This window comes from Hermetia illucens, chromosome 3, assembly GCF_905115235.1.
Source record: "Hermetia illucens chromosome 3, iHerIll2.2.curated.20191125, whole genome shotgun sequence".
NCBI classification, from domain to species: domain Eukaryota; kingdom Metazoa; phylum Arthropoda; class Insecta; order Diptera; family Stratiomyidae; genus Hermetia; species Hermetia illucens.
Genome location: NC_051851.1, coordinates 113,958,060 through 113,978,090, shown reverse-complemented (window position 1 = coordinate 113,978,090; position 20,031 = coordinate 113,958,060). Strand labels below are relative to the sequence as shown.

The following is a 20,031-nucleotide window of genomic DNA, read 5'->3' as shown; positions in this document are numbered from 1 at the left end:
CAAATATGTAGAGAAGTGTTCATTGACTGCCTGTTTGTACGCGTAATTATTTGTGTATGCTCGGTTGTCTGAATTGTTCGAAGCAGTTTGTAAATATCATTTGATCAAGGTCCCGAGACGTGAGCTTTCCGGCGGTTCCCAGTTTGGCTAGCACGTGTAGGCGCTTTACGACCGCCGCAACCACAAACTATAAAAATTGTAAACAAACAGAAAATGTGAAGCGCAGAAAACGCCAGGCAGCTTCGCTGGCCCCTTCAACCAGTTCACACTTGGTACACGTGCCACAAAAGCTCCCGATCAGCTGCTACTCATAGACGGAGTGTGGGGCCGCGGGCTATTTGGCGATCAGTTGAGTTACATTTCTGCATATGATCTCGTCGGTTGATCTTGTGCGAATTTCGCTACCTACGCCTGATATTGATCACTCGGCAAATACGTGAGGTTACCGCAAAGTCTACAAAATTGCATTGTTTTCGCATGAGATTGCTCGTTACAGAGTAGAGTGCACAGCGCGACACGTGTCTGGACAGTGTGGTCAGGAAGTGACTCTACGTCCACGTTGCCAGCAATTTTAATCCCTACCCGAAAGGTCAGTATTGCTGCCGCGAGGTGATTGTGCAGATTTAACAATTCATTCATCGTTAAAATCCACGGGATCGCGGTTCCATTTAATTGCGTATGATTGCTAAATTCGCGAACTGATAGGAATGTGATTTTCTCATTTGATCAGAATTTAATGTTTTTTGTGTGCTAATGACGCGTTTTCGTGACCCAGTTTTGATAGCGTCTCGATCAGTCGTCGGAGCGGAAGATAAAAGCGAAAGATAACAGTGAGCAGAACTTGGAGGAGTTCGTTGTGCCCGCGATCGCAAGCTGTTGGAGCATTCCAAAAATAGTGCTCATAGTAATTTGCTCACTGCCGCCGAGCACCAGTGCCCAAGTTGTTATCGCCAGCCGAGCTGATGAAATTGCGAAGGTAAATTAAAACAGACGGAATTTCCACCCAACACCAACACAGCCAAGTTGTTTTGTGCAATTTGTTTTTGTTTATAACGAATCTACGCTTCCTTCATCTGAGACGGTTATCAATTGCGGTTGGAGCTGCGAAGAAAGTATTTACATTCGAACGTACGTACACTTGCGAAAGCAAAATTGATAATCTATCTGAGAAGCAATATCTGCGAAATAATTTCGAATTACATTCTCTGCGCTCCGTGCAATGGCACCAAGATGTTTACTGAACTGAAAATTTGAGCTAAGAAGTTTGTGGTTATTGGCAGGAAACTTTTTTCATGCAGATAATATCCTAATGATCATCCGAAGTGGAATAAAGCAGGAAAAATATTTCTCTGTTTGAAGAGCACATTGGTTTCTCCAATTCTGTTTTCCACTGTTAGTTGATAGTTCCTCTCAGGCCAGTTTACACTTGCGGGATCAATCACTTTCTATTGTGCATTAAGACCTTATGCTTGTAAATAAACAAGTCGGAATATCGGAAGCTAACGCTTTGGGTATAAAGGTTTTGTTTTCATCTTATGTGGGAAAGTTTCTACGCACATTTTTCCATTCGTATATGGCTAAAACCCCAAAATATTCCTTCATATTTTTCAAACTACAAGATTTACACACATATTACAGACGTAGATATTACGCTCACGCTAAACAAACATTGCCTAGAACCGAATACTGTGTTCTATATGCATGTATATAAACTGATCGTACACCTACAGTACTGGGCAAAAAAATCAGATCAGTAAGAAAATCTGATTTTTGAGAAAAAATATCGAGCTGATCAAAAAAGTAAATATGAGGGTTTTTTTTGTATTTGCACTAAAAATTGTTCTTGGAGAAAAAAAAACCTATGTAAAATTTTTCAGGAGGGTCTTTTTTTCAAAATTAATCTAATTTACGAATAATAGGTAAATTTGGTTTATGTTTCATATCAATCGCAAAACTAGTCGTATCACAATAATTTTTTTTATTTACTTAATAGCTAAACAATAAACTCATAAATGCTTAATTAGTATTTCGTTGCACCTCCTTTTGCCTTAATTATGGTTCTAATTCTCACTGGCATTGATGAGATAAGATTCTGCAGAATCTGCAGGTCAACTTGATCATTCCACGTCCTTAAGAGGATTAAATCCAGCTCATGTTGGCTTTTCGGCTTCTATTCAGCGACCTTTTTCTTTACTAGTGCTCACAAGTTTTCTATGGGGAATAAATCTGGGCTGTTCCCGGGCCAAGAAGCTTCTTTACTGAGTTTTCGGCCAGAAAGTGCGCACCTCCAAAGCAAAAAAGCTAAAATTATTGGAAAACCTTCAATATTTCTTGTAAAACAGCTTGAGAAAATAAAAAAAAATAATTACCATGTGAGACCTGTCACAGGGCGTAGAATCGTCCTGAAAAATGACCTTACTTGAATACTGATATTGCTCTGCAATGCAGGTATCAGATGCTCCTCCAAGATTCATTTATAGGCTGCACCATTGACTCTTCCATCAATTAACGACAGTCCTTTCACACCATAAAACGAAAAACAGCCCCAGATCATCCTGCTCCCCGGCTGGCGTGCTGTAGTCTGGATACACTACCCACTGAATCACTGACCTGATCTTCTCCATACGTGGTGAATCCCATCCGATCCAAAAATATTAAATTTGGACTCAGCGGAGAATATTACAGTTTGTCACTGTTCCAAGGTCCAATTGTCGTGGTCCTTTGCCCATAACTAGCCTTGCTTCCGCATTCTTCCATTTTAAAAAGGCTTCTTTGCGCGACGTCGGCCATGAAATTTACTCTCTCTGAGCCTTCGACGAACCGTTGATCCATCAATTTCTACCCCAATGGCATCCTTGAACTCTTTTTTAATGTCCGATGAACTTTTGAGCCGATCTCGCAGACAAGATCTCTGCATCAGTTTGTATTCGACTGATGTAGTCTTTCTCGGTCTTCCAGAACCCCATTTCCGGGCAGTAGACCCAGTGGCCCGGATTTTTTTTAATAAGTCAGCTACAGAGGTCTGACTAAAACCGACAACGACCATTATTTGTCGTGTGCTATATTTTTTATGAAATAAGGCAATTATTTCTCTTTTGTCGATGTCACTCATTTTACGTGTTTGCCATTTTTGTTCAATTAACGCATTTCAAAAACTTGCCACTGCGAAAAACCACAACCTAACTGTGCAAACACCGTCTTCACATGTCTTTATGGAACAAAAAAAACTGCTTGTCAATTGAAATGAAAATTAACTGATCGGATTTTTTTTGCCCAGTACTGTATTTTCGATTTACTTGGTGCATAAAAGTATACATATGTACCTATAAAGTACGTATATTGAATGCCGTTTGTTCAATGTGCAAATATATCTATTTGAATTAGGCACTACCCCAAAGCTCAATTTACATATACATACATATGTCTGCATCGAGTAATTGATGTCAATATATAAATGATTAAAACACTAAAACGAAATGTTTCCCTGCGACCTCGCATTCATGTGAGCTCACTCTGTTGTGGTATTGACGAATTGATATATTATGATGACGCCATAGACATAGAATGCACGAAATGCACATAACATGTAAAAGTTTCACCTTCTATGACTTTATTAATAATAGTTGGATTTCTTTCAAACTTCCCTAAATTATGTCTTATGTTATCCCTTATGCAATTGCCACTTTTGTACTCTTAGTATGAACTTCAGGGGGTTTCCGGCTAAATTTCTAAAATATGCTGATATACTATTATTAACTTTATTTGTGAAGATATCGGAACGGGATGTATTTTGAGGCCTAGTTTCGCTTATATAGAGCACTGATTTTTTTCAGATTTTTCGGTTGGAGGGGTTCTCAGAACGAGACCTGTTATACTTTTTGAGGGTCGTATTTTGAGCCATCACTCCCCTACATTTCACCCCAGATCAAATATGGGACCAGTTTCGAATAATACTAATTGAACCCTTTCATTTGATACCCCACATGGCCACATTCTGTGAAAAAATTACACCCTCCTTTCGCATGTGTGGGATGGAAAATGGCGCCACTTGCTGCATATAAAGGGATCTACAGACCACACGCTCTCAACAATTGTTGTGACAATCGGTCTAGCCATTTTTGAATTAATCAGGTGTGACAAAAAGACAGACAGACAGACATTCTCACAAGCTTTTATTTCACACAAAACCTTAATAAAAATTAGTCCTTTTCTTTTAATATTACATATTTGTTAGCAATGTATAATACATAATATGTTACGTCCGCGAAAAGGAGGTCAGTGATAAAAAGCACGTCGCAAATACAGCGTCACACCGTTTTATCACTCGATGCGGTCCGGTATACGGCTGCTCTGGCAGTTTCTTGATGGAGGGATGGTGGTCTTAATGCCTAGACGCTGGCAATGGGCGAATAGCTTTAAAGAGGCTGCACATGTCGGTGGCGAAGCCCTTGGGGCTGTTAGCTGGTTTATCGTGAGGAGCGATGAACTCGCCCAGAATACGGTGCGGTGAGCCGAAAATCATTTCAGCCGGAAAGGCTTCTCACGAGGCGGTTGAGCTGGACAAGCAGGTCAGCCTCAAATTACAGGCCTTTATCAGAGGCGATGCTAGGAAAAATTGTATCAAGGATTGGAACTGCTTGCGGCCATACGCGTTGGCCGATCAATAATAGGAAGGCAATTTCCATACCCTTCGCAAAGGGGAAGTTTGATGAAATCCATGTGGATGTGAGCAAACCGAGCGGCCGTTATTTTGTGAAATTACCGAAATCTGCTCTGATGTGGCGGTGTACCTTTGAGAGCTGGCATGACACACATTGCTTGATACAGCGCAAGGCATTCTTGCGAAGACTCGGCCAAAAGAACCTAAGCTTGGCTGTACCCGGGCGCTTGGATGTGTCAGTTGGTGAACGGTGTCAAAAGGCTGGCGGCAAAGTGAAACCGGTAGATACGAGGTGCGGCAGTTGTACGTTTTTCGTCTGCACCTCGCTGATAGCATGGGAACTGAGTGCATAGAGTCCGTTTCCACACAAGGCAGATCGTCTGCCACAAAGTTTTGGCCACCAAGCGTGTACTCGAAGCGGGTGTCAAACAGGTCCGACGTGGTGAAGGCTTGTCGGAGCGCTGCGTCAGCGCGAAGGTAAGCGAGTGATGGTTGGTGTATATCATGAACTAGGTTCCTCCAGGATTCGCTGGGAGTACTTGGCGGTAGCGAAAATGGTGAGAAGTTCGGGTTCGTAAGTGGAATATCGCTGCTCAGCCTCCGATAGTTTCCTTGAGAAGAAGCCTAATGGAGCAAAAGTGCCGTCTTCTCGCTGTTGGTCCAAGGCCACGCCGATAGCCATCTTGAAGGCGTCGGTGCGTAAAACTATCTTTTGGGTCCATGATATGAAGCATGAAGTCGCAGTAAAAGTGATACTCTGTTTATAATGTTCAAACTCGGAGTCAGCCTCGATTGTCCAACTGATTTTGGACTTCTTATTCGTACAGCCCTTAAGTAGCTCAGTTAGCGTGCCTGGAGCTCAGCGGCGTGTGGCGTGTTAAGCGTCGTTGCGTAAGCAGCGACGGTAATAATTAATGACCCCGAGAAAGCGTCTTAGCCACGTGAAGTTTATGAGCTTCAAGAAATCCGTGATAGGCTGAATTTTGGACTCTTGTGGACGAAAACCGTTCTTGCTGATGTGCTAGTCGGCGAATACGACCTCAGTCTGGCTGATCTGACATCTGTGCCAGTTGACCTGGCGCTTGGCCGCCTCGAGATGACGTTAATGTTCTTGCTAGTCACAGGAAGAAACTAGAATGTCATTTTGATAGCTGCAGACGAAAGAGGTGGTTCAAAGTCCGCTTCTGTGCTCGAGCTTCATTGCTCGGTCCCATTGGCATTCCTACGAACGCAAACAGGCCAAATTGCATAGTGACGATTGTTTTGCAGACATACATCCTCGCGAGCGACGGGAATCTCGTAGAAGGCTCATTGCATGTCGATGACTAAGCCTCTGGTCTCCTTGACCAGATTCTTTGTTATAGGCAGCGGATATCGGGCCCAGTGGGTGATCGAACTGAGTTGTCGGTAATCACCCGAAGCGGTCCATTTGTCGCCAGCCTTGGGCACTTTGTACAAGGAGCTGACCCACTGACTCGAAGAGGGTCGAATGGCACCACGCTCGAACAGGAGCTCCAACTCCTGCTTCGCTATGATGAGGCGTTCTCCCGCGAGGTGTCGAGACATGTGAAAACCGGTGGTCCCTTGATGACAATCAGGTGGTGAATTAACAGATCTGGCAAGCTTACCATTTCTCTTGGCAAAAACGCAGTCTTGAGAACGCCTATATTTCTTCTCCGAAAAGTCTCAAAGTGTCAATTTAGATGAGACGGCGCTGATGGTGTGAATTTGTGGAGCCGAGCATGCAGATCGTGAAAAGACTGGTGAGGTTGACGAGGAGGCGACGTTGTCGTAAGTCGATTATTATTCCTTGGTGCTTGAGCGTGGCGGATCCGAGCAACATCAGCGATGATGAATGGCCAGTAAAATGATCGGTGCAGGCCGAGGTCGAATGTGAGATGCTAAGTGTCAACTAAACAAGTCCCCATCGTCAGAGAGCTAGCTTAGAACCCTTTGTCACATTGCTTCGGGCTAGTCCCCGAACTCTCCCGCCTTGCGGAGCCTTCAAATTAGGGAATTCCTTTCATCAACAGGAGGAGGAGGGAGGAAGGGAACTGTCAGTTCAAGGCTCCTCCATCGGTCGAGCTCTATCTTCTTTGCAACAAGAAGGCCTCGAACGTAATGGGCAAGACGGCTCCACCTGTCAGCACTCCTCAGCATCACTTCGACAATGTTGTCTGGATAGAGATCCCCTGGGTTTCAATAGAGCTGCTAACGAATCCCATCCCACCTTCCACAAGAAAAAAAGGAGTGGTGGGCGTCGTCCACAACTTCATTACAAAACACACAATCCAGAGACCGTGCTTTTCCAATCTTGTGCAGGTAAGACTGAAAACCTCAATGCCCAATTAAGAACTGAGTCAGGAAATTGTCAGTCTCACCATGCTTCCGATTCAGCCACGCGCCTAAGTTGCCGATGAGCCGCGCTGTCCATCTGCGTCTAGTATCATTTTGCCAGGAGAGTTGCTACTCGTCTAGGTTGCATTACCGTTCTTCACCAGGAACCACCTCCCTTGCCCTTGTATATGGCTTGACACTCTTTCGCAAGAAGGGCAACGGAAATCACTCCCGTGACCATCATCACGTTTGGTTTAGAGACAGTGCGATACGCAGACGCCTCCCACAAAGCTCCCCGTCTCTGTATTTGCGTCAGAGTCTCATCATATACCTCCTTGCCTAGAACGTCAGCCCATACCTCTCCACCGTAGAGCAGGAAAGACTGCGTTGAACTTATCAGAAGAGGTCGCCTGCTATAGGACCCTCAATATTTGCCATTAGCCTATTTAACAACGAAACTCCAACTGCAGCTTTGTTCGCTGCTGCTTTGATTTGCTCAGAAAAGCTCATCTTTGAGTCAAGAGTCAACCCGAGATACTTTGCCGCTGGTTTTGACTCGATTATCGACTCGCCGAATGATATGGGACACAAGGTCGAAATTATCTTTTTAGTCAGGATGACTAAGCAAGGTTGACATCATGAGTAGTCATCCATCCGCTTACGCTCCACATCCATATGCTGAGTCTGCTTTGCGGCTGTTCGACCCTGAACCTCTAGTGTTTCATAGAGCAGGGAGCGGTTCCTCAGATAGTGCCTCAATATCCGTAAAAGAAAATTTGGCACGTGGAAATTATTGTCTAGTGTGCCTAGAATGTCTTTCCATCTTACGGAATTAAAGGCATTTTTGACGTCATGCGTTACGAGGAGCACCACCGGACGAGTTCGGCGGTTATGCGCCTCCGGGGTGCGCAGGGAATAGTACCCTTAAATGAACAGGTTACCAGTTTGTAACTGAGTCCTCACGGGTCCCCATTCACCTCGTCGACCAGATGCTGCCAGCAGCGAGCTTTGCTCCAGTTTATTGCACTGCGGAGTCTCCTTTTGGCTGATTTGTATTGCGTCATTATGGTACGCTTAGACGTTGTGTTAAGTGGCAGAGCCTGTGACACTCCCTCCGGACCTTTGCAATTTCCACCGTCCACCAATACATAGAAGATTTTCACGTCTCGATGTTCTTCCCGGCATGGAGGCTGCGCGGGTCGTCATTATCAGCTTCTTAACTGCATTTACGACAGTATAAGCTGCAGCACCACCACCCCCAGGAGTACTCTTTAGCGCAGCCCCAGCTGTTCCAGGAGTGTCGACAAATCGCCCGGTGTTCACTTTCGCAACGTTCCCTGCACAGAAAAAGCGCCGGAATGGCGAGAGTTTGTATCCACCATTTCGAAGGTAATGTATTGATGGTCGCTTACCGAGAAGTCTTCCAGAACTTGCCACCTGTCCACCAGCGGCACCAGCGACTCCAACGTGGAGGTTACGTCTGGAATGCTTCCCTCGCAGCCTGGTTTTATGGCCGGACTGACCGCATTTACGGCACTTTGCCTTTCTGTCACTTCCCCGACAGATTGCAGACATTTGCCCATAATCTAAATATCTGTAACATTTGGTTGGGATGGCTCAGATGCGTATCCTACACACTACCCAACCAATTCTGATTTTCCCGCTGTCTAGAAACTTTATCGCGTATTGCTCGGCAACTTCCTCCACAGCGAGTTTTTGGCCTCGTGAGTTCGCATTTGATGGCCCCTCTACCTCGTTCTTTTCTGTGAGGCAGTCAAGGTCTCGGATTTCCAGAGAACACGTGGGTTCCAGGTTGGAAAGCAAAGCTTTCTCTCCCAGAAGCTCTGTTTCACAGAGCTTAGCTTTATTTATTCTCGGGCCTAGTTCGACTAGGACTCCACCACCTTTCGTTTCACGAATGGAAAACACTTCTGCTCCGCTGTCTTCGAGTTTGATCTTGTAACGGATTTCACTGGTGACTTCCGCAAAAGTCTTGCTTTCCGTCGGCTTAAGAAACAGCGCTGGCGGTCTAGTCATCCTTCGTCTCTCCATCTTTTCTTTTGGTGCTCTCTATCCTTCATATCCGCCTTAATGTTAAGCAGATTTTTTTCTGATGATGCGGCATGTTCTTGTCTCTCTTCGCCTTCTTCTTATGAGGCCTGGCGAGTACCTCCTTCAAATGCCCCTTCTTCCTTTCGTTTTTCCCCCAGCTCACTCTGCAATGAGCTGTCTGCGATCCGTTTGGCACTCGTAGTGTTCTCATCGGGAGCCGCGGTTGTTTCTGTTTCCCGCGGATTTTCTTATACTCTTCTTGTCCGCCTATAATATGAAATTCTGTCCAGGAGCTCCTCCAGCTCTATAAGCCAGTTTTCACCCTTTTGTTGACGTTTTTCTGGAGGAACGTCGCAAATCGAAGCGCATACGTTTCACAACTGCCACGCATTTCTTAATTAACCTTCCCTCTTCAGCTCGCGCTAGAGTAGTCGGCAGGCCTCCCACTCGGCTTATATTCGAAATTTGGCTAGTTTCGGCAATTTCCACTGTGCCCCTTTCCGCAACTGTAGCACTGCGTGGTACTGTCTAGGTTCCCGTCTCCGTTGCAGGTGCCGTATCACTTTGCGATTCCTCCTCTCCTTTTGCGCATTCCAATGTCACGTCAGGTATTTCAGCACTTGCTGCATCCTTCGCAGCCAGCTCACTTCCCATGTTTGTATGCTTACTCATTGTTTCAGAGTACGCTTTCCTCCGACCAATGTCCCCGGCGCCTACTCCCTCTGCGTAAGGGATCCGTTAGTGACTACGTGTCGTGCTTCGTTGTCATGTTATGCCTTGGTATTTTATATGCCGCTTAGAAAAAATATCAATATTATTTCAATTAAGACAGCTCCTCGCCTCACTGGTACTCCAAGACATTTTGAAGATCGCCATTCTTTTCTACATCTTTATGTGCAGATAGAGAAGGGTCAATACAAGAAGGATTTCTAGGGATGCCCTGGGGTATGTTGCCCTATTGATACACATGCAACCCAGTGTTTAGAGTCTGTGCAACTCCCTGCCTGCTGTGGTGGGTCCCGTTCTGTCTGCCCACATTACCGCCCCATGGTAATCTTTGGCATAATTATTTCGGGGTGCATCAAAACGTGCTCAGGAATCTCGCGCATGTCAAAATTAGGATTATTTTAGTCTCAGCGTCGGAAACAAAGGGAAAGAGGAGGGGAGAAAGGGTCTGCCTGATCCGGCTAAAGTATTTCTTCCAGGAAGAGCGGCGCGCAACGCGTCCATTATGCCTTCTGGCAGCTGAGCTGAGGGAGACATGTGCTTGATTCTTCCCTGAAACCCCCTTTGGTGGAGTGCTTTGGCAGAGCATTTGTAATTTTCGAATAAATTCGCTTAATCTGGTGAAACGTGGATTGATTAGTGCTAGGTTGGTGGTGCATTGACTTATGTGCGGTTGGTCATGCAGCATACTCTGCGAGATGAATGTTTTTGTGTAGCTCACTTAACACGCACAGCGTTTGATTGGACCTTACTTGATTTTAACACGTTGACTGCCTTCTTTGTGGAAGCTTCGTTTCAAGTTTGTATGCATGTATTATCAAATATTTATTACTTTAATTCGTTTTTTTTTTTCAATGAAGAAATCCATACTACGGCCCAGAGTCAATTTGTGACCGACAATTCGTGAAGGTGAAGGAAATGTTTAAATTCTTTTTGGAACATGTGTCCGATGTACAATATAATTTACAAAATGTAACTAAACTGCGAGAATATATCGAGGGAAGCACACGACAGTTGAACACATAAACAAAAAGAAACTGAAGAGTAAAACTCTGTAGCATATACGGAGCCCGCAAGCAATGTGTTAAAGTACCAGCAGTTTATATACAATATTTACGCTTGCATCTCCGCGTTTCCCTTGCATTATTCGGTGCCTTGTCATCGTTTTTAATCCAGAACACCTTTCATAAATTAAAATGTTAGAATTATCGCGAACCTTATTGTTGCTTAGGATTCGAACGGTTCAGTATCGGGGTCGAGTCGTCTAGATCGGATTCGGCACTTTTCTTGGTCATAGGCTTGGTTCGGGAGGAGTCGAGAGGCTATAAAATCACCATCTAGCTTGGTCATCGCGGTTTCGGTGTACTTTTAGGTAATTTCCCATCGTTTATGTAAGAATATAATCATTATTCGATTTATGTTATCGATACTGGCAATTACTACCCGCGTAAACTACGAAAACCGGGTGGCCTTTTGAATTCATTTTCGCGCCTTCTGCACCTTTGGGCATTTTTCTGGTGCATTTCAAAGCACCCGGGACCGTTCTCTGAAAAGAAAACATCTGATCGCTGCACTTCTGCCGTTTCCCCGCTTGTAGGGAGTTGCGTTCTCCTGCGTCGCTCTCGCATTTCTTCGCCTTGGTCCGGAAAGCAACTTTACCTGCTTTGATTCCACCCGAAGACGTGAAAATAATAACAAAAGCAGCTGATCTGGTTTTGGAGTGTTTGCACGCAGTCCGCTGGCCGAGCGACGGCAATAAATAGGATTTGTTGTTGGTTTGCTGCACGCGGGAGGCGGAAAGAGGACCGAGCCTGACATCGTCGCGGCGCGCTGAAAGGTGCGAAGTGCGAAGCTGCTCTGCCGCGTCGCTCGTCGTTGGTACGAGGGAGAGCAAGAGCACGTACGGCGAGGCTTTCGGTTTCGTCATTGCTGTGGAGTTGAGCTGTTCGGAGTGCGGCGGCCGCTGCTTTTGTTATTTCGCCAGTCGAGTCTGCTTCCTTGTGCTGTCGTGCATTATTAGTTGGTGGGTTGTGCGCGAGGGTTCATCGTCGATCAGCCGTGAACTGTCTGCTGAAGGTAATTCGAAGGGTGCCAGAGGGCAAGAGACGGCGAGGAAGTAACAAATTCTAGTGCTTGTGCCTGCGAGGGTCCGGTAGAAGTTTTCTTTGCGCTGCCATAGCATCGGCCGTTCGGCTTTGTGCGTCATTTATTGTTGTTCTGCAACCCGACCGTGCGCTGAGTGCTCCGGGAAGGCACTCGAAGGCTGCAGATTCGCGTAGTGTCGGAAGTTGGCAAGGGGATTGCTTCTTTCGCTGGCGAATTCGGAATCATATCTGTGATCTGTGCAAGTATTTTCCCTCGTACAACTGCCTGGAACCAGGTAAGCTTCTATTTCTCAGTAAGTAGTTTGTGTTTCTTCAGGAAAATGTGCCAAAGTCGTTCCCGAGCGACAAGAAAACCGAGACGTCATCGGTGGTAGTTCCGAGAAAAAGTGACTTGCATCCGCTTTTACCTGGTTCTCAGGTCACCGTGTGCAGGTAAAAGGTCCCAAATGAAAAGGGATCGGCAATTCTTGGAGTTTCTTAAGTAGTTCCAAAAATTCGAGCAGTTTAAGAAAATTTTCTCGTTGCCTAGGATGACATATTCAGTTTGTCAGACTCGCAGTTGATGGCTGATACAAAGACATTTTCCATCCCGCTCTGGGCCACACGTCGACTTCATTATTGACATTTGACTATGGCCTCCTTGTCGCACACGGGCTGATGCCGTCGAGAAGTGTCGCTTTTAGATGAGGTAGTTAGAAGAAAAGTTGACGATGTGTTGTTTGTAGTGGTTAGGAGAACGTGTACGCAGTTGTTTTGTTATGACGGAAAACTCATGACGACAAGTGGAGTGTGGTGAGTTTGGTGAAAACTCGAGGGGTCGTTGGAAGCGCGAACGTTCTATTCGGCTGACATTCGTTTACCGAATGCGTCGGGGGTTGTTTTGCTTGCACCCGCTTCGGTGTGGTGACGTTTTTATGTTTTCTTTTATCTTGTGAAAATCTGTAACTTTTGTTTGAATTATCTATGCGTTTTGTGAGTGATTGGCTTTCGTCATCAAGTGCGTGTTGCAGGTAGGATTTGTTGAAACTTTCAATTTAGGATTTGCCGGCAGATTTCTTCGAATATCCTAGCTACGTTCCTGGAAGCCGAAAATGTCCATAAGGCAGGTTGGCGCAGATGGAATAATTTGGCATTCGCCCCTTGCCGTAAACAATGACTCGCCTAACCATGGGCAATATCCTTGCAAAAGTTCAGTTCCTGGATTTGAAATGCGAGTCATTTTTTGTGGTCGGCATTTATTGATTTCTGTAATGAAAACACGGTCAGAGAAAGCGTTGCGGGGATGCAAAGAATGTGTGAAAGTGTGGGTTACGTAGCGGGCGGTTGCTGTAAGGGGTAGGTAGTGGCGTGTGCTGTATATCGACCCCATTTGACTGTTTCGCGGGTGCCTGCGTTATGTGGGTGTGTTCGTGCATCCGAAGTAGTGCTGCAAGGAGCGGGAAGGATACCTCCGTACGTAGGTGAATGCATCTGGGAGACGGTAACCCGAAGTTCTTGTTTACCAATCCAGTTTTCCATCAGTGGCTTGGCAGGTTTCAAATATGTGTTTGACCGACATTAGTTGCCTTCGGAAATGAATATAGAATATTTCGAGTAAAGGCTTCGCCATTTCGGTATTTTGAATGATGGCAGTTGAAAATCTCTCAAGTGAGATTTTTGCTGACATAAATAAAGCGTATTGTACCTGTAGCGCGATAGTTGATAATAGGGCGTCCATTCTGAAAAAATATGGAAATTGGTCGACGAGTTGTATGAAACACTTCTTCCAGTTCCACCAGAATAAGAATGAGCGACACACAGAAGGGAGAAGACATTCATCATTCTGTGGGAAGAGAGAACTTTCACATGAGGTCTTTGATATCGGAGGAAGGCTGTATTCAGCAGATTGATTGGAAATCCTTCTCAGCTTTATCCTATAACCAAGAAATATTTCAGTAATATAGTCCATGATGTAAGGCATGACATTACCAAGTTTGGTGACAATCCTTCCATTGGTAACAAGTTATAGTAGGTCAAAATTTCCTCTTATTTAAATTTGCTGCGAACTAAAACATTGAATATCATATTAAAACGGATAGTCTGACGCACAAAATACATATATATTGGTAGATATGTGCAAATGGCACATTTTAATGCATAACCTTCCTACACAAGAAATCCACAAAGCCTTTCATATCTGAAGCGTCCAGCTCCGGGTTTTCGACTAGTTGTTTTCTTGCTGATGTACTTTGAGCATTAGTTTTCCTTTATATATTTTTTTTGCACAAACGATTCATTTTTTGGTGATTTATCGGTTTGCAATGTTCTGTGTGAAACAAAACCGTATTAAAACCGATTCAATGTCTGTCTATCACACGCAATTTATTCGGAAACGGCTGAAGCTGTTGCCACAAAATTTGGTGAGAACATGTGCGCCATTTTCCATTGAGTTTAAAGATAGGGACATGCATTTCAAAGAGTATGGTCATGTGGGGTATCAAACGAAAAGGTTCGATTAGTACTTTCCGATCTTGTTATCGATGTTGGCAGGAAAATAGGGGAGAGAGGGCTTAAGATGTGTGTCTCGCAAAGTGTAACATGTCTCGTTCTCAAAACCTATTCAACCAAAAAATCTAAACAAAAATGCACAATGGACGATCTAGACCTTAAAATACATCCCAGTTCGATACCGGCTCAGATAATAAGATATTTTAAATATTTACTCGAAGATTCCTTTTAAGTTCATCCTAGAAGTACAAAGTTTGGTACCATTATAAGTAATAACATAATACATAATACAGCTGGTGCCTCCGCAATGGACTCACGGTGAACGCTAGGAAGACTGGACTAGTTATGTTCACTAGGAACGTCAGGTGGGGCAGCTATACGCTACCCACCTTAGCAGGGGCGGAAATCTAGCTGGCACAAACAGTCAAGTACTTAGGAGTACATTTCGACTCCAAGTTAACGTGGAAGCATCATATCCAGGAACAATACCAGAAATCCGTCAGATTGCTCTGCTGCTGTAGGAATGCGATAGGTAAGACCTGGGGACTTTCACCTAAACGGATATATTGGATGTATACATCCATAATAAAACCCATTTTGATGTATGCATGCATCGTCTGGTGGCCAAGACTGAACTTTGTTAACAGCAGGAAGCTGCTAACGCAGATTCAGAGACTTGGTTGCCTAAGTATTAATGGAGCAATGAGTACTACGCCGACTGTAGCACTTGAAGCCATCCTAAATTTACCCCCCATCCACTTGGAGGTGAAACGGAAAGCCGACTGAACGAAACAACGCCGGTAATGAGGGGGCTGATAGACTGGCTCGCCGAGGGTCTGGATCCACAATGGTGGGCCTAGAACCAGCTCTTGCAATCCGACCATCTACTGTCAAGTCTACTCTAAAGGGTGAAATTGCAAGGATTCACGCAACCGAGTGGAGAAATTTGGACTCTTGCCGGCAAGCGAAAATCCTTGTGAAGGAACCTAGGGCCACTAGAGCGGCATTTTTCTTGTCCCTTAAGAAGTGGGACATGAAAACCCTAGTAGGGCTTTTGACGGGACACTGCCCCTTAAACTACCATATGGAAAAGATTGGGGTAGTGGTTTCGGCTGTGTGCAGACAATGTGAGGAGGAGGAGGAGACAGCCCTGCACTTTTTATGCAGCCGCCCGGCATCCTCAGATCTCAGACGAAGACACCTTGGCAAGGTTTTCTTCAATGAAGAATCTACACACTCTCTGCCTCTTGAGAATGTTCTCAGATTCGCTAAAGCCTGCGAACACCGTAGGCGGGAAGCCATTGAATAGGCAACTTACGGGGATAGTACAATGGGCCTAATAATGGCCTGAGCGCTCGGAGCTGCGGCTCCCCCCATTTAACTAAACTAAACTAAATAACATAATACACAATTTTGAAATGTGTGAAGTAAATGCAACTATTATGAACAAAGTTATAGAAAGTCAAAATTTTGTATTTCACATGAATTTATTGCGAACTAAGATGTGTGTGACGTCGTTATCATGCAAAGTGAACTCATATGAATGGCGTAGTTGGATATCACAAGGAATATTTTGAATGTTTGGCTATATATGAATGGAGAAATTTGCATAAGAAATTTTTCATACAAGATAAACACAAACCCTCTATAACCGTAGCCTTCTGTTTCCGGGTTTCCGACTTGTTTGTAATTTATCCGGTCTGAAGTTTGGACATAATAATAAATAATAAAAAATATATAATTTACTATTTAACAGCTTTCAATAGCTGCTGATGAGCATGTTTACTTTCTGAATCAACAAGTTGTCTGCCCACGGAACTTTATTTTACCAAATCGATAAACACTTCAGTAAAGTAGTTTCATTCAAATATTTGATCTAATCCGAGAACTACTGCACTATCTCCTGTACTTCTTGTAACTATAGTTGTCAAATCCTCTGTTTTCAACATTTTGTGGAAAACAAAACCATGTGCGGTATCAAATAAAAGGTCTCATGCTTCTAATGCTTTTCGTTACAAAAATTCATTTGTTTAATTTTTTGTAACACTGTGAAGTGAAAAAATGTTACTTTTGCCTAAAAATCAACTTATTTGCAGCTCAACTCGCGCTGAATCATCGATGCTAGGTCCACAAAGAATGTTGCTATTATCCATGACATCTAAAGCACTTTCTTGCTCCTGTCTACGACGAATCCTGATTTCTTTAGTTTGTTTTTCAACTGCCGGCCCCACTCGGCTAATCGCGCCCAAAAACCTTCATTGAAGACACAGGTTGTCACATAAGCTGGAATCTCAACGAAGACAGAGGTTCCACTCACATACTGTGATGAGATTTTCCAAATTAGTTAGTTCAGTGCAGCTGCAGCTTTTTGCAATTCGAACTACGAGCCTTATACATGACTCAGCACGGTCATGTATGAGGCGTCGTTACTTAAACCACTATATTTCCTTAGTTTTGCTCCGATTTATCTCAAATTGTCTCACTATATTCTTGAAAGGTTGCCCATTTAGAAAATCAGATAAAAACAAGTCGGGAGACCGGAAGCTGGACGCGAGAGTATCCACTTTCGGATGATATTGACATTCGTAGTCTTGAATTTTCAAAGAAGCAACAACTTTGACGTATTATAACTTTGTTAGTAATAGTGCAACTTCTGCCAAACTCTATAGCAGGTAGGGGGGTTGCAGTCAATTACTAAAAACTATAGTAACATATTATTATTAACTTTATTTGTATAGATATCAGTATAGAAGGTATTTCGGAGCCCAGGCACTATATGGTGCCTCCTGAATTTTTTCAGATTTTTCGGTTGGGTAGTTTCTAAGAATGGCCCCCTTAAAAGAATATTCATTTTCAACCCCCCGCACTCCCCACCTTTCTAACAAATTTCAAAATTAAGACCGGTTTCGAAAAGTACTAACCGAGACCTTTAATTTGATACCCCACATGACTATATTTGATGAAAAAAATTTACACCCCCCTTTTGCTTACACAAAACCTTAAAAAAATGGAAAAGAAAAAGTTTCAAAACGTTACCCCCCGTTAAAAGATTCATTCTTAGAAGTTACTAAATACTTCTTGACTACTGTTCTCTTCCCTTTGGAACTATCGCAAAGTACAGTGCCGGCAAAATTTCTAAAATATGCTAATATACTATTGTTAAATTTATTCCTGTAAATATAGGAACGGGATGTATTTTGAAGCCTTCGTTTAGATACACCACTGTGATTTTTTTTTAAATTTTTCGGTTGAATAGGTTCCAAGAACGAGACCTGTTACAGTTTTTGGGGGTCATATTATAAGCCCTCACTATATGAAATATGAGACCAGTTTCGAAAAGTACTAAATGAACCCTTTCGATTGATACCATATTTTGTGAAAAAAAAGTTGCACAAAATGCTCACGTGTATGGGGTGCAAAAAATTATACATATTGAATTATACGAAAAGAAAAAAATTATATTTTTTTGCTCCAAAATGACCGTGATAAAGCTGCTTCAAAAAATTGATGAGCGATACCATGACCGTCTGGTTGTGGATAAAATCCGGCTCAATAAGTTGCCGTGGGCGGGTCATTCAACGTGGCAGACCCTGCCTCAGATTGAGCGATGGCTAGACCAGGACGCCAGACAGTCTTTAGGGATATCGAATTGGTGGAGCTCGGCGCAAAACCGGAGTGTCTAGAGTTTTTACTAAGGTAGGCATAGACTGGATACCGGCTGTTGCGCCGCTCATGATGATTTTTTCATTAGTTTATAAAATGATTAATTTTGATTTTGTTTTCTAATACTAACGATTTGTTTGGTTAATTTTCGTATGAATTGGACTCATTTTTGCACCATACTGTATTTTTTCGGAATTTCGTTTAATTGTATGGGTTTTGATATTGAAAGTATCGATTATGGGTTCCAGTCTGGGATTCACTGAACGGCGAATTTTCTTATAGTTACTGTGTAAACTGGGAGTTTACTTGAACGAGAAAGTTGACTGACGGTTTCGTCCAGGACAGAGGCAACTCATCAAACGTTGCCTCACCTCTGCCCTGGGAGCAGCGTGACCGAAAGTAACGACAGATGGCAATCGCTCCATTTAAATATAATCGCAAATACGTAATGGGTACGAATTATATTCAAGTGAAATCTGTCATAAGGCCGAAGTAAATTTTTTGTTGAGGATGCTGGGAGTCCTGAATCCGTACCCACTTGGTGATGGACCGGACCACCTGGGAAGCAACTTACTTCCTCTTTTGTATTCCATGGACTTCTCCTTTTTTAATTTCGGCATCCCCTTTCCATTTCAAAGGCAATACGCTTTTCCAAAACACCTCATCGCTGTTAGGAAAAAAAATGAGAGAGCCTCTTTCCTCAACCTGCATTTGAAGTCACTTTCACACTATCAAGTCATCTTTCCTTCTCCAACCATGTTCGGACTGTGAAGTAGTTGCAGACCAACCCAACCAAGTTTCGGGTGAGCCTTGATGAACTGGGTTGGTGGGCAGCAGCTCAGAGTAGATAACGCCCTTACAATCTCTCCGCCAAACCCAGCAAAATCTTCCTGGCCGTCAATTCTGGTTTGGCCACCATTTGGGACACTTCGTCTGGCTGCGGCCATAATCGCCGGCTTCACTACATCTCAAATATAATGTATGCAAAAGATCTTTGAAAGCGGGCAGATTATGCAAAAGTTGTCAAGTACTTTTGACATTTCTCTTCGGAATGGACGTGAGTCGCTAACGGCTACAAATCAGGTAGCACTATCCTGACGCTGATATATTTTTCAACGCGTTTGTAATTTTGGCAACTTTACTAGATAGCATAAGAGGAAGCTTGCAGGACTATTGCTATGTCATGTGATTTCATCTTATCGTAAATTTCGATGTTTTTATAACATAAATATTTTTCTGGTCACAATTCATATTTGTTCATGCAAGTCACTTTTAAATTCTGAAATTGCCACATGACTTTTTCAGCAATGCGAATCAAATAAAAATTGTATTTTGGTGGTACTGTATCCCAAAATTTGAAGAAATGGTGAAGAGTGATAATAATAGAACCATTGTTAAAACTCCATATGTAAATATCTGAATTGTTCAGATTCCAGATAGGTTCCCCAGTTACATTTATGCATTTAGGCACAAACCTAGGCAAGTAGTAGGAATCCGAAGGCACTTCTTCATTTAGATTTGAGCCAGCACTAACAACATGAAACAAATTCAAAATTTTAGTCGATAAGTTTTCACATTTATAGTATTCACATGTTTTTCGCTCGTTATTTCCCTAAATAGAAATTCTCCGAATTCCCAATAATCATATTCTACAATTCTTTTATTCACTCTTGATCCATGACCAATGGAATCTTCTATTTACAAACAGAAAATCTTCGACCTTCAAAACTAAAAAGTGAACTATATTTATATTCAAGCGCTTTCAGAAGGTTCACGTTTTCTTTCAATCGCCACACCATTGCAATATTTTCTTATATTAGACTTCAGCTAAACAAATACTAGCCAAACATGATATTATCACGGAAAATAAATGTGAATTTGGTTTGATAGCCCTGAGGAACGCGTGTGTTTGGAGCCGCTGATAATACAGTGGAAATATTGCTTCTTATTTTATGAATCTAAACCATGTTTCGATATGGTGACACGATTTCCGATAGTCTC

At 43.3% G+C, this 20,031-nt stretch overlaps 1 protein-coding gene across 5 annotated transcripts in view; it reads left to right on the top strand.

Moving 5' to 3' along the window:
- The first annotated feature begins 356 nt into the window (after window positions 1–356).
- LOC119653099 (RB1-inducible coiled-coil protein 1) overlaps window positions 357–20,031 on the top strand; it is a 62,170-nt gene continuing 42,495 nt past the window's right edge. The window contains exon 1 of one of the 5 annotated variants that reach the window (XM_038057609.1): window positions 357–976. The gene's annotated coding sequence lies outside the window, so the exon portion shown is untranslated. Of the gene's footprint in view, window positions 977–11,238; window positions 12,156–12,734; window positions 12,891–20,031 lie in introns of those variants that run through there. The other 4 variants (XM_038057612.1, XM_038057607.1, XM_038057613.1 and 1 more) reach the window with 4 other exon arrangements.